Source organism: Lepidochelys kempii, chromosome 2 (assembly GCF_965140265.1).
Source record: "Lepidochelys kempii isolate rLepKem1 chromosome 2, rLepKem1.hap2, whole genome shotgun sequence".
Lineage (NCBI taxonomy): Eukaryota > Metazoa > Chordata > Testudines > Cheloniidae > Lepidochelys > Lepidochelys kempii.
In genome coordinates, this window is record NC_133257.1 from 9889217 (window position 1) to 9901708 (window position 12492).

Consider the following 12492-nt stretch of genomic DNA (forward strand, 5'->3'; position numbering starts at 1 on the left):
CATGATAAGGGCTCCTTCTGCAACAGAGGGGTAGCTGCTTTACAGGGTTGTCTCAGGAATGTGTCTGTTGCTGAAATTTTTAAGGCTGGTGCTTGGAGTTTCATTCACACTTCTACAATTCAGTCTCTTTCATTACTCCTTCCCTGTTCTCTCCCTGTGGCTTTCTAGTGCTTACTAGTATACAGTGGGCATCTCCAGGGCCAGTTAAGAAGGTTGTTCCGCAATACTCATGAGTGTGCTATCTGTCCTGCTGGGTATGTTTGAAGGCAGTTGAGAAATGTTATTCAGGAGGCTCCAGAATTCCACCCTGTAGGCGCATGCTCCTGGAACCGAAATAGTTTTAATTTTTCTGATTTATTAGTTAATTTTAACAGAGACATTTCCTGAATCATTTGGTTGCCAGTGGTGTTTTGGGGACTTTGAGATTATTGGCCTGCGGTTTGCTGTAAGCATTAAGGATTTTGTACAAAAGCCTTTTCCTGGTCCTTTGTTTTAGCGGACTGGGGTGAAGAGGAGGAAACCCAAGAAGAAGCATAGTATATGCAGGGAAGCCCTGTAGCAGCAGGGAGAAACCATGCTGGGTAAAAAGTGAGGTGGCAAAATTTACAGATGATACAAAATTACTAAATTTAGTTAGGACCCAGGCAGACTGTGAAGAGCTACAAAAGGATCACTCAAAACTGGGTGACTGGGCAACAAAATGACAGATGAAATTTAATGTTGATAAATGCAAAGTAATGCACATTGGAAAGTATAATCCCAACAATATATATAAAATGATGGGGTCTAAATTAGCTGTTACCACTCAAGAAAGAGATCTTGGAGTCATTGTGGATAGTTCTCTGAAAACATCCACTCAATGTACAGCGGCAGTCAAAAAAGTGAACAGAATGCTGGGAATAATTAAGAAAGGGATAGATAATAGGACAGAAAATATCATGTTGCCTCTATATAAATCCATGGTACGCCCACATCTTCAATACTGCCTGCAGATGTGGTCTCCCCATCTCAAAAAAGATAGATTGGAATTGGGAAAGGTTCAGAAAAGGGCAATAAAAATGACTAGGAGTATGGAACGGCTTCCATATGAGAAGAGATTAAAAAGACTGGGACTTTTCAGCTTGGAAAAGAGATGACTACGGTGGGCATATGATTGAAGTCTATAAAATCATGACTGGTGTAGAGAAAGTAGATAAGGAACTGTTGTTTACTGCTTCTCACAACACAAGAGCTAGGGGTCACCAAATGAAATTAATAGGCAGCAGGTTTAAAACAAACAAAAGGAAGTATTTCTTCACACAACGCACAGTCAACCTGTGGAGCTCCTTGCCAGAGGATGTTGTGGTGGCCAAGGCCATAACAGGGTTCAAAATAGAAATAGATAAATTCATGGAGGATAGGTCCATCAACGGCTATTAGCCAGTGTGGGAAGGAATGGTGTCCCTAGCCTCTGATTGCCAGAAGCTGGGAATGAGTGACAGGGGATGGATCACTTGTTGATTACCTGCTCTGTTCATTCCCTCTGGGGCACCTGGCACTGGCCACTGTCGGAAGATAGGATACTGGGCTAGATGGACCTTTGGCCTGACCCGTAGGGCCATTCTTATGTTCCCAGACTGTCAACAAGACTCTCACTTGCAAATGCTATTGCCACAAAGTCAAAGGCAGCAGCTGAATTTCTCCACTTCTTGACAGGAGTGATTGTGTCTCAACAGACAGCTGTGGGAATACCAGCTGCAGAATCAGGCACTATAGAGTATGCTGGACTGGTAAGACTCTCTCAGGCCCACTCCCTGCACTTGACTCAGGATTGCAGCAGTAGCCCTCTAGGTCGTTAAGATGTGTTTTTTGGGCTATGAGTGGCGAGACTGGTATTCCACCTCAGACCAGCACAGACCCAGTGCAGTTGGTGTCAAAGGGAGCCTTGGTAATATCACAGCCCCTGCCATATACCTGACCTGGAAGGTCAGTCTGCTATGTTTCTTCGTGGGGTCCACTCCTTATATGGGATGTATGATGGAACAGGATGGTGATGTTACTAGACCCTCCCCTTTAGTCAGAAGAGGGGAACATGCTCAAATTAGAAGAGAGCGAGTCCTATACTGATTTCTCCTCCCTTTCATCATCTCTCTGAATTAAAACTAATGAAATATTTGGAAACCAGAGGGGAAAGGCACTGCCCAAATGGTAGAGAAGTCCATCCCTTGGATCCTGAGGTGGTATCCCAGGGAGATTGAGAACTGTCGGACTCAACAAAGTCATATACTTGAGAGGTTATTTCCCCAGGAGTGTTCTTGAGCAAGTGTTCTTAAAGGTAATTGCTCTAGACCCAAAAGAGAGTTTCTTCTTCAAGTGCTTGCGCATATCAATTCCATTCTAGGTGGAGCTTCCCATCAAAGATTGCCATGGCGCAAGTCACCCTCGCCTAGACGGTCTCCCAGATGTTGGTCCTCACCGGGGTGGGATCGCTCCCAGTCACGGCAACAGTCTCCATCCTCCCGGTACTGCTTGTCGGGCAGGCACCAATCCTTGCCTCTCAGGTCGCCGACCAGGGTCAGTTGGCAGACTCGGACCTTGACAACTCCGCCCTGGTCGCTGGAAGGGCACTTGTTTTACTTGGACTGGGAGTTCAGCCCCTGGCAAAGGAGGGGTGGTTCTCCGCCAACCCAGCACGGCACCTGCAGCAACGACATGACAGCAGCAAGAGTGGCCTGCTCAATGTCTGTACAGGAACCCGTGGGGCGTGCCCATAATGCCAGGCCTGTATTCCCACCAGTCCTCCCTGGCTGCTTCGGACAAACCGCCTCCGGCACTGGAGTCAGAACACAGTACCGAATCTGATGTGGGGGCAGCGCATCGGACTCTAGCAACTAAGGAGCCATCCCCAGAGAAAGAAGGGGAGCCCGCTCCTCCCCCGGCGGTGCACTCGTCATCGTCGGCTTCAGAGCTTCAGGTGGTGGGTCCCTCCCAAATGGGCAGCCCTCTGTCCCGCAACAACTTCAAGGAGCCACAGGCCCTCCTTAAGAGTGTGACTACCAACTAGAACTTGAAAATTGAGGATGTCGCGGAGGAGTCCAACAACCTCTTTAACATTATATCCTCCTCCATGTAACGGGTCGCACTGCCCATCCACCCCAGGGTCCTTCAGATTGGCAAATCGCTGTGGCAGACCCCTGTTTGATTCTGCCTACTTCTAAGAAGGCAGAAAAGAAGTATTATGTCCCTGCAAAACAGTTTGAATATCTGTATACACACCCTCCAGCAGCATCACTGGTTGTGTCCGCTGTTAATGAAAGGGACGGGCAGGGCCAAGTCAGTGGCATGTTAAAAACAGAGACGCCGTGACTGGACTTATTTGGCAGAAAGATTTATTTGACGGCAAGCCTGCAATTTTGAGCGTCTAATCACCAGGCCCTGTTAGGCAGGTACAATGTTAATCTGTGGGCTTCCCTTAACAAATTCAAGGAGGCCCTCCTGCAGGACCAAGCCCAGGAATTCGCCACTTCAGTCGACGAAGGCACAGTGGTGGCAAGGGGGGGCCTTCAGATGGCCTGGGACACTACTGACTCAGCAGCCAGGTTGGTCGCCTCCGTGGTGGCCGTGAGGTGCAGCTCCTGGTTGTAGTCCTCTTGGTTATCCTAGGAAATGGAGGCCACTGTACAGGACCTCCCATTTGAGGAGACGGGGTTTTTCTCTGAGCTCACGGACTTGAGACTCCATGACCTTAAAGACTCCCGTGCCACCCTCCACTCTTTGGGCCTCCATACTCCCCAGCCGTTTCGCCCTCCGCCACTGCAGTCTAGGTCCTGGGGAACTCCCTGGCTGGGCACCTACAGGAGAAAGGATAGTGACAAGGGGTCTGAGCAGCAACACCTGCCGTCTTCCCGTTTGTCTGCTCAGCCTGGCCCTTCCAGAAACGAAGGAGGCCAGAAGCAGTCATTTTGAGGATGCACTTGAGAACGATGCCCCACTCTCCTCCCTAGATCCACACTCCCACTCTTTCCTCGACTGCCTCCGCCCCTTCTGGTCACCCTGGTCTCGGCTAACCTCGGACTGTTGGGTGCTCAAAATAATATCCTGAGGTTACACCCTGCAGTTCGTGGCCCACCCTCCCTCTCACCCCCCCTTCCTCATCTCTTTTCAGGGACCCTTCTCATGAGCTGCTCCTCATCCAAGAGGTTGAGAGCCTCCTGCATTTGGGGGCGGTGGAGGAGCTCCCTCGAGACATGAAAGGAAAGGGGTTCTACTTCTGCTACTTCCTGATCCCGAAAGCAAAAAAGAGCCTCAGAACCATTTTGGACCTGCATCATCTCAACAAGTCTTTCAAAAAGTTAAAGTTTCACATGGTCTCCCTGGCCTCCATCATCCCCTCCCTGGATCTGGGAGATTGGTACTCCGTCCTCTGTTTGAAGGACGTGTATTTCCATTTTCCCAGGACACAGGCGCTTTCTTCGTTTTACGCTGGGCCAGTGCCATTTCCAATTCACAGCATTGCTATTCGGTCTCTCGTCAGCTCCGACAGTGTTCACAAAGTGCATAGCACCAGTGGCCACTTACCTGAGGTGCCGGGGTGTTCAAATTTACCTGTACCTCGACGACTGGCAAATAAAGTGTCGGACGTGGGATCAGGTGCAGCAGCATCTTGGTGTGATTTTTTCCATCTGTCGCAATCTGGGGCTGTTAATAAATGAGAAAAAGTCGACCTTAAATCCAGTGCAATGCATAGAATTCACTGGACCAGTCCTCGATTTGACTCAGGCCTGAGCCTTCCTCCCCGAGGCTTGGTTCCAAGCCATGGAGGACCTCATCTCGTGCATGCAAGCCCACCGTCTCACCATCACTCACACGTGCCTGCGATTGTTGGGCCACATGGTCTGACACACATGGCTCTGTCTCAGGACCCTGCAGGCGTGGCTGGCATCAGTCTATGTCCCCAACAGACACAGCATGACTGGGTTGTCAGGGTCCCGGACCACGTACAGTCATCACTCACCTAATGGCAGAATCCTGCATTGGAGACCCTCGTCTCCAATGCCTTGGACCTGGGGTGGAGAGCCCACTTGGATGATCTCAGCACGCAAGGCCATTGGTCGAGTCACGATTGCTCCCTACACATCAACATAAGGGAGCTCAGAGTGATTCACCTGACCTGCCAAGCCTTCCTAATTCACATAAAAAGCAGGGTGGTCCAGATCCTGATGGACAATACAGTGGCCATGATCTATATCAACAAGCAAGGCAGAGCCAGATCGTCTGCCCTTTGCCAAAAAGCTCTCAGGCTCTGGGACTTCTGTGTATAGCATGGCATCCATCTCGTAGCTGCACATCTCCCCGGGCCAGAAACGCTTTGGCAGATCGCTTCAGCGGGACCTTCTCGTCTTATGACGAGTGGTCCCTCCATCCGGAAGTGGTCAGCATCATCTTCCAGAGGTTGGGGACTCCCCAGGTGGACCTGTTCGCATCCAGGCAGAACAGGAAATGCCCCGTTTTTTGCTCGATTTGGGGGATTGATAGAGGCTTACTGTCAGATGATTTTCTACTCCCGTCGTCGGGGGAATCTGTTGTGCACCTTCCCCCAGTGCTGTTAATTCACAGGATCTTCATGAAGATCAAGCTGTACCGAGTGAACGTGATCCTCGTAGCCACAGCTTGGCTGCACCAGCACTGGTTCGGCACACGTCTGGACCTCTCAGTGGCTGCTCTGTTACAGCTACTGCTCAGGCGAGACCTCCTGTCCCAAAACCATGACAGTCTTCTGCTTCCAAACCTGGAGGCACTGCACCTGATGGTTTGGCTGCTGCATGGTTAAATGCGGAGGATCGGGCGTGCTTGGCCAGTGTACAATAGGTCCTGTTGGGCAGCAGAAAGCCCTCCACCAGAGCAACCTCCCTGGCCAAATGGAAGCGGTTTGCTTGTTGGACCTCGGATAAAGGCATTCAGCCCAAGTGGGCCTCACTGTGGTTAATCCTGGGCTGCCTTCTGCTTCTAAAGCTCCAAGGCCTGTCCCTTTCATCTATCAAAGTCCACTTGGCTGCTATCTCGGGCTTTCATCCGCTGCTCAAGGGTAGATTGTTTTTTGCCCAGGACATGACTGCCAGGTTCCTCAAGGGCGTCGAGCGCCTCTACCTGCAAGTCAGGAATCCAGGTCCCTTTCCATTAGATGTGTTGCCTGTGCAGGGATAAAAGGTGAAGGAATCAAATAATGTTTTACTCAAGTCAACAGATAAGACTGAATACACAGAAAAAAAGATCTGTTGAGGAAAAGACCCCACACTTTAGAGTCATTGGAAGTCTTCCATGTAGGCCAGATGGGAGGAAGAAGTAACCTATTTTATTGAATATCTTTCTGTAAATACTTTGAGGCAGGGACCATCTTTTTGTTATGTATGTTTACCATGATGGGCATAAAGAGGCGTGATCCCTGATGGGGGCCTCTAGAGACTACCACAATACAAATAATGAATAATGATGATGATTAATGATGATTATAATAAAAGGGCCAGAAGTGAATGGAACTAACTTGAATTACACTGGCTGAGGATCTGGCCCTAAGTTTTCAGTTTTTTTAAGCAATCACAGCAACAGCTCAGATTGTTTACAAAATTGATTTGGGGTTTCTTTAGCTCTGTGCCTCTGTCATGTGTGCACTTCCTAAATAAGCTGTTCTTTGTGTTGCTGAGCTAGAAAGTTTTATAGAACAAACCCATAGAAACAAACATACAGGCTACAGAAGAGGTATCTAAACCTTGCAACACAGAGGGCTATGGTGGCAATTTGCCAGGAGCCTGAAGTAATTTGCATATGTGTGTACATAAATGTTTTTGTCCATTAAATATGTGTAGCCATATATTCTTGTATCTTTCTTGCAATAAAACTGATAGTTGATTTGCATTGTCCTCATCCTGTAGTTACAGGGAAAGGCAATGCTCAAATTAGAAAATTTAGGAGTTGCTGTGTCCCTGGCGCTCAGCCACAATCATCCTGAAAATATCTTTTCCTCCCTCCACATGCTACCATGGTCCAAGTTAAAGTGGATCCTCCTCCTTCCTTTCAACTCCCCAGTCCTTGACCAAGAAATATAGTAAAATGTGGGGACATAAATAATTAAGGCAGTTTTCTAAGCTGTGCCTTGCCTTGTTTTTCTCCTCCTACAATTCATTTTAATCTTTCTATTGCTTTTTCTTTCTTCCTTGTGTTTTTCTCTTTCTCTCTCTGATCTTTCTATTCTCCAAACTCTGTCCTTCCATGGCGGTTCCCATTCTCTCTCCACTTCCATTGCTTGGTTCTTTCCCACAAAGTCTGTGTTCTTCCATTCCTGTCTTGGCTGGCTTTCTTAACAATATCTACTCCTTCCCCAGCGCCCCAACGTCTCCCTCTGAATTTGGTCCTTGGACCATTCTTTGGATATTCCTATGCCATGGCTTGTGGTTTTGGGTGAATGCAACAGTTAACAAGAGACCTGAGAATGTGATCTGGTAGCACAATTTACAGAGGAGGAAAGTAAGGTGGCTTCAGTGCATTGAGAGCTAACTATCAGGGACAGTAGGGCAAGATTAATACAATAATACATAGAAACTGGTGGTCTTCCTGTCATGTTGTGAAAGAATCTGGGCAAAAATGTACTTAGAAGAGGGCTTGGACACAGAGGAGACTTCCTGCACATCTGATGAGAATGGCTCAGATATCATGGACTTGGGCCTTTCATCATTTGGTAGTGCCAAAATGCAGACCAAACTTAAAATCAACCCTGAGGTGGCTTTATTGGGCAATAGAGAGAACCAGTCCATCTCCTGCACAGGACAGATCTGTCTAGAAATTGCTTCTGCACATTACTAGTGACACGTATACTGTGGAGCTGTGTTTGAGTGATAAGAACAGCCCAAATGACAGAAGAATTTGTCAGACTAACTACATATTAAGAAATCTGAGTCTCATTCTTGAGCATTATTGGTAAATGAGCTAGAAAGTAGGTACCCTCTGCTGTTGCATAAGTATCTCATTTTTCTTGTTTTGTATTTAATACATGCCCACATTATGGATGGGTACCTGAGCCAGGTGACAGGACATAACTCTGCTCCTTCCAAGTGAAATATACACTTATCTGATAAAGATCTATAGAAATAGCACTATGGACATAAATCTATAGTCCTGTGTCCAGAAGCAACTATGAATGGTCCCCTTTTGTACCACAATAATGAGGCTAATTACTATTACTACTACTGAAAAAAAATATCTTTGGTGTATAAATTGCATTTTGTTACATTTCTTACATTGATGGAAAGCACTCTGAGATCCTTGGATGACAGGCAAAAGGCAAAATATATTGATTAAAACAATATAATTATTTTTCAGTAAAATGTCAGTAAGTTTCAGTAAGTCCTGGAACACTGGGGGGAAGTTCCAGAAGACTAGAAGAAAGTTAATGTTGTGCAAATATTTTAAAAGGGTGGAAAGGATGACCCAGGTATTTATAGTCTATCAGTCTGACATAATTTCCAGGCAAGATTATGGAGTGGCTGATATGGGATTCAATTAATAAAGCATTAAAGGAGGGTAGTATAATTAATACTAATCAACATGGGTTTATGGAAAAAAGATCCTGGCAAACTAACTTAATATCTTTTTTAATGAGATGACAAGTTTGGTTGATAAAGGTAATAGTGTTGATGTAATAGACTTCTATAAGCATTCTCTTGGTTCCGCATGTCATTTTGATTAAAAAACCTGGAAGATATAAAATTAACATGGCACACATTAAGTGGATTGAAAGATGGCTAACTGAGAGATCTCAAAATGTAATTGTAAATATGGAATCATCGAGCACGATCCTGCAGGGATCAGTTCTTGGCCGAAGCTATTTTTTATTTTTTATCAGTGACCTGGAAGAAAATATAAAATCATTACTGATAAAGTTTGCAGATGACCCCAAAATTGGGGGAGTGATAAATAATGAAGGGGAGAGGTCTGTAAGCCTGAGTGATCTGGATTGCTTGGTAAACTGCATGCAAGCAAACAATACATGTTTTAGTGTAGTTAAATGTCTATGAACAAAGAATGTAGGCCATACTTACACAGTGGGGGACTCTCTCTTAGGAAGCGGGGACTCTAAAAAAATGATTTGGAGTTGTGTTGGATAACCAGCTGAACCTGAGCTCCCAGTGTGACGCTGCAACCAAAATGGCTAATGTGATCCTTGGATCCATAAACAGGGAAATCTCAAGTAGGAGTAGTGAGGTTATTTTACCTGTGTATTTAGCACTGGTCCGACCACTGCAGGAATACTGTGTCCAGTTCTAGTATCCACAATTCAAGAAGGATGTTGATAAATTGCAGATGGTTCAGAGAAGAGCCACAAAAATGATTAGTGATAGACTCAAAGAGCTCAAGCTATTTAGCTTAACAAAGAGCAGTTTAAGGGATGACTTGATTACAGTTGATAAGCACTTACATGGGGAACAAATATTTATTAATAGGCTCTTCAATCTAGCCGAGAAAAATATAACACAGTCTAATGTTTGGACTTTGAAGCTACACAAATTCAGACTGCAAATATGGCATAAATTTTTGACTGAGAATACTTAACCATTGGAACAGTTTACCAAGGGTTATGGTGGTTCTCCATCACTGATAATTTTTTAATCAAGATTGGATGTTTTTCTAAAAGATATGCTATAGGAATTAATTTGGGGAAGTTCTATATCTTGTACGGGAGGCTAAACTAGATCAGCGGTTCTCAAACTGTGGATCAGGACCGCAAAGTGGGTCACAACCCCATTTTAAGGGGGTCTCCAGGGCTCATGATAGACTTGCTGGGCCCCGGGGCCAAAGTTAAGAGGCCAACCCCCACTGCCCAGGGCTGAAGGCGAAGCTTGAGGGCTTCAGCCCTGGATGACAGGGTTCAGGTTACAGGTCCCCCAACTGGGGATGAAGCCCTTGGGCTTCAGCTTTGGCCCCCGTCACCTGGAGTGGCGGGGCTCATGCTTTGGTCCCCCATCCTGGGGTCGTGTAGTAATTTTTGTTGTCAGAAGGGAGTCGTGGTGCAACGAAGTTTGAGAACCCCTGAACTAGATGATCATAATTGTCCCTTTTGGCTTTGGATTTTAAGAATAGATGTTGTATGGCTAAATCCTACTGCAGTAAGCATGAATGTAGGTATTCCATAGTTGTGTTTTTTCTATGGAAATTTTAAATCCGACTTACTTGAAGCTTTGAAGTCCAGTACAGTTCAATTCATAACTTAAACTTCCTGCATGAAACTTTAGCAGTCTTATAGCACTTTGAGTGTGTAAAGTGCTACATTAACATGAACTCTTATAGTGTACCTGTGTGGGAGATAAATGTATTCCTTAACTGGGAAACTGATCAGTTGGAATGTACTCAAGGCCACACAATGGTCATTGATAGTCAGGATTGGAACTCAGGTGTTCCTTCCCTACAATCCTGGTCCTAGAACACACTGTACTATTCCATGAGCTAGAAAAGATTAGTCATACTTAAGCCTGTGAAATTTTTAAATATCACTGTGGTTAGAGCGTCAAGCATTTAGTCATGGCTTACTTCAGGGTGTTTTAGTTCCTACTGTACAGTTGTTAAGCAGTTAAACTGTTAGTCTGAAAACCTCTGATTAAACATTCTAGTCACTATTATAAAGCGCATCAGGCATGCTTGTGGCAAGGTTTCCCAACTTGTGAAGTCTCTTGTTAGCATGAAAGACAGAGAAGCTGTCATCCATGCGCAAGTTATGGCAATTGCTTTGTCTGGTGTTGGAAGTGTCCCTAGACAGTCTGGGGAGGCTTTCCAGAACTCCGAGACTTTCCCTGCATTATTTAACAAGGGTCAGAGTTGAGTACACTGGCCCAAATTATGGCTGCCCTGCCAGTAAAGCTCTTGGAGATTTAATCTTTTGCTGCTTTGTAACACTAGCAGGCTAAAACAAAACCCTGCTGTACTCTGAGGGAATTTACTAGATTATATGTATGTAGCTGTTTCACACACACGGACAGATCCTCACTTAGTGTAAATTGTTGCTCAATGGAGCTATCCTGATTTATTCAAGGTGAGGATCTGGCCCCAAGTAGTTGAAATTAAGCTTCTTTAATGTTTTTTGTGTAAAATGAATGAACTCTCTATATTAAAAGCTTGAACGTTTCAATTACATTATTTTCTTATTTTCCCATTTTGGGGTCAAGCTGTAGTATTGGAATAGTCTAAGGAAGCCTGATAGCAAAATGCAATATTTATTTTGATTTGCAGTATGCACCAGTTCTTGCGCTCTGCGTAAATGTACAAGTTTGTAAAATAATAATGAAATTAAAGGTTGTCTTAATTCATTCTTCAGCATATTTAATTTTTTATAAATGTATTTAAGTTAATTGATTAGATTGTAAAAAGTACTTCTCATTGGTTTACTAAACTTGAGAAGAGAGGTGAATCCATTTTACTTTATCCATCTATTAAGTTGTATTTACCTTTCATCTCCGTTCTCTAAATGTTTTCTAAATTTCTCACTGAATGGCCTACCTCTGCTTGTTTACTTTTCTGTTTAATATTCTAGATAAAATTTGTTCTCGCTTTATAGGATAATACAAAAGCAAAAAATCATAATATGTATATAGCGTTTAAGCTCTCAGGCTGGGACATGTTATTTAACACAGCTAACCTGCTGCATGTCGGTGTAGTGCAGTACCATGTATGCCAACTGTGGTATCTATGTACTCAACTTGTGTGTGTATTGACCATTTTTTTAATTCAAAAGAATACGGTCTTGCTATTTACTTGATTTTGATGCGATTAGTTACGTGAACAGAAGAGCTATTGCACTCTTCTGGAGTAAGGTGGAGAAATATTTTGTGTTTTTAAATTGAGGCTGGGATTTCAAAGGGATTTAGGCACCCAGCTCCCACTGGCGAGAATTAGGCACTTGATTTCCTGGGCCCCATTAGAAAATACCAGGCTGATAGTTCGGGAAGCTCTTGAATCTCCTCATTTCTTTTCTGGACACACACTTGATTATCTACTGTAGCAGTTTCTGACTGTGGCTTATCTGTCAATATTTTTAATGGTTTGTTGGTGTAGAAAATATACAATTTTACCTTTACTCCATTTCCCAAACTCATCTTTGTCCTATTTTGGTTTGAGAACAACTACCTTTTCAGAACATTATCCTCTATTTTCATTATTGACGAGGCGCTGTCCTTCATGGGCAGATTTCTGAAATGAGCTCTGCATGTTTTACACTTTGTATGACCTTCAGAAAAAAGTATGCTTGCCAAAATGTCAGGCTTTACTTAAGCAAAAATTGCCCTTAGTGTAAGGAGGGGGTTAAATATTTGCCTTTGTACATCTAAGTACTCTTGGAAGTAGCACTGCTCTTTGTAATCCTGGATATGGGCAACTGTACTCTGCAGTATTTGGTAAAGTATACAAACAGCAGTACATAAAATGCAGGCTTCTGTTAAATGTGAAAAAACAAACTTCACCAGCTTTAGCACC

The 12492-nt window shown here is 44.5% G+C and overlaps 1 protein-coding gene across 14 annotated transcripts in view; it reads left to right on the forward strand.

Moving 5' to 3' along the window:
* PTK2 (protein tyrosine kinase 2) overlaps positions 1-12492 on the forward strand; it is a 377029-nt gene that overhangs the window by 134058 nt on the left and 230479 nt on the right. The window lies entirely within an intron of this gene.